This window comes from Schistocerca cancellata, unplaced genomic scaffold (genome assembly GCF_023864275.1).
Source record: "Schistocerca cancellata isolate TAMUIC-IGC-003103 unplaced genomic scaffold, iqSchCanc2.1 HiC_scaffold_1172, whole genome shotgun sequence".
Taxonomy (NCBI): domain Eukaryota; kingdom Metazoa; phylum Arthropoda; class Insecta; order Orthoptera; family Acrididae; genus Schistocerca; species Schistocerca cancellata.
In genome coordinates, this window is record NW_026047171.1 from 1,055,823 (window position 1) to 1,058,850 (window position 3,028).

Genomic DNA, 3,028 nt, shown 5'->3' on the forward strand with positions numbered 1-3,028 from the left:
AAATCTGCGACGCACGAAACAACACAAACCGGCATTACTACACAACAACAATCTCATCTTTGACGCCTTTAGCCAGGCAGAACTTTTCGCAGCCACATATGAACAACAAAATACAATAGATCCTCTTGAAAACCAACAACCCGACATTTTACAATATCAGCAACATGTAACGACTACAGCCCAGAATATACGCCAGACACCTCCGCGCGATCTACCAGAACTAACCACTCCAGCTGAAATAAAAACAATTATAAACCGACTTGGAACAAACTCCGCTCCTGGACCGGACCTCATATCCAACATTCATCTCCAGAACCTGCCAAGGAAACCTCTTGTCCTGCTAACCAGAATTATCAACGCCTGCCTAATCAACCACTACTTTCCTCAAGCATGGAAGATTTCAAAAATAGTACCGATACCTAAACCTGGAAAAGACCTGAAGAAACCGCAAAACTATAGACCGATAAGTTTACTCCCTACAATGTCCAAGCTCTTAGAACGAATCCTACTACCAAGAATCAGACAACCTTTACTCGACGGCAACATTATCCGTCAAGAACAATTCGCTTTTCAAGAAAAACTATCAGCAGAACTCCAGATCCTACGCATTACTGAACACATCACCAAAAACATGAACCTATCCCGATATACAGCCGCAATATTCCTAGATGTTGAAAAGGCATATGACAAAGTGTGGAAAGATAACCTCATTACAAAATTAAAAGACCACACGGACATACCCGAATGTTACATCAAAATCATCGACAGTTTCTTACATGATCGAAGATGTTTTGTGCAGATTGACAACAAACGATCAGATCAAAAAACATTACAGGAAGGAATACCGCAGGGTTCGGTGCTTTCCCCGACCCTATTCACAGTATACGTCAACGACATACCAAAAACTGAAACTTCATTAATAGCACAATTTGCAGACGACACGGCACTCCTAGAAACACACCGACGACTAACAACGACAATAAGCAGACTTCAACAACAAGTGGACCTCACAGAAAAATGGGCCAAACGAAACAGAATCAAACTAAACCCGGAGAAGACAGTTGCCATACTATTCACACGCCGTCGACCACAGATCCACGACCAAATTGAGCTACACGGAACACGAATACCTTGGACAACATCTGTTAAATACCTTGGAGTGACAATAGACAACAAAATGCTATTCAAGCAGCATATAGAACAGAAACGTTTACGAATATCAAGAACTATTCATGCAATTTACCCTCTCTTGGCCAGCAAGGAAATGTTCCAACGCACTAAACTAAACATATACAAAGCAATAGTAATACCCATGATGCTCTACGGCTGCTCGTCGTGGGGCATAACAAGCAGAACAAATAGGAAACCACTACAAACATTGCAAAATAGATGCCTAAAGCTAATCCTTAATGCGCCATGGTGGACAAGAACAAATCGCATACATGAAGAACTTAATATGCCAACCGTCGACACTCAAATCATCACCACAACAAGAAGACTAATCGAGAAAATTCAAAGGCTCAGACCTACCACGCAACAATTACAGGATCTAGCAACGGTACAACCAGCCCACTGGCAAAAGATAAGAGTGCCACTCTCCATCCTGCAAGACAACTAAGAGAGGTATAAATCAACAGAACAGGTCAATCAGAACAACGAAGATTCAACAAAATATAAAAATACCAAGAATGTGGGTCTAAAGGACCGATATACTGCGCCCAAAGGCTCACCAACGAAAACAAGGTGTCCCATTTGTGTTAAATAAATGGTGTCCCCACTGAGCAAACCTACCTCACACACTTGAGGGGCCAACCTCCTCCGGAGGTAGTACCCTTGCCATCGCACAACACACCTTTTTTTTTAAAAAAAAAAAAAAAAAAAAAAAAAAAAAAAAAAAAAAAAAAAAAAATGGCGCGAGGCGGCTATTCCTCTGCTGTGCGCTCCGCTCGCTGCGTGTCTCCTCTCGCTCTCGCTGCTCGCTGTGTTGTGTGTTAACGCGCGTCGTCGAAATGGCAGATCAGGCGGCTACGAACGAGACTGCTGCGGCACCCGCCGCCACCGGCACTACGAAGAAGGCAAAGTCTGCGTCGGCTGCGAAGAAGCCGCGCGCCAAGCCTGCGCACCCGCGCACCTCTGAGATGGTGACGGCCGCCATCAAGAGTCTGAAGGAGCGCGGCGGATCGTCGCTGCAGGCGATCAAGAAGTACATTGCCGCGCACTACAAGCTGGACGCGGAGAAGCTGGCGCCGTTTATCAAGAAGTACCTCAAGTCGGCCGTGGTGGCGGGCGAGCTGGTGCAGACGAAGGGGAAGGGCGCGTCCGGCTCTTTCAAGCTTGCCGGCGCCGGCGGCGGGGCGGCTGAGGGCGGCAAGGCTCGTGCTGGCGGTGCCAAGAAGAAGCGCGCCGCTCCGGCCAGCAAGGAGAAGAAGGGCGCCCGTGCGGCCGGCGCAAAGAAGGCTGGTGGCGTGAAGGCGGCGACTGGTCGGAAGGCGGGCGCCGCCAAGAAGGCGTCTGCGGCGTCGGCCGCTCCCGCCGGTGCGAAGAAGGCGGCTGCTGCCAAGCCGGCCAAGGCCAAGTCGCCGTCGAAGGCGAAGAAGGCCGCCAAGGTTCCGACGAAGAAGCCGAAGGCGCCGCGCCCGAAGAAGGCGACGACGCCGTCTAAGGCGAAGGCTTCGCCCAAGAAGAAGAAGTAGAGGAGAAGAAGAGAGGAATGGGAAAGGAAGGGTTGGCGGTTGACTCCGTCGTCCGCACCCCCCGTCCCCGTCGTCTAGTGGCGCGCAACAGACGCGCGGCCCAAAACGGCCCTTCTCAGGGCCATCAAAGCACGTCGGGAAGGTTTTGATTGTCGTGTTTGTGTTGCGGTGTGGTTGTGTCGTCTGGCGTTTCTGTATGCCCGTGTGTGGATACTGTTTGCGTGCCGTGGTGGTTGGATTGCGGGGGGTCGGTGGCGGGTGCGGGCGGCGGTAGCGGTTGATTGTCGCCGTTTTTGGTCGCGGCCGGCCGACGGTTGGTTTTGTGTCATGTTGTT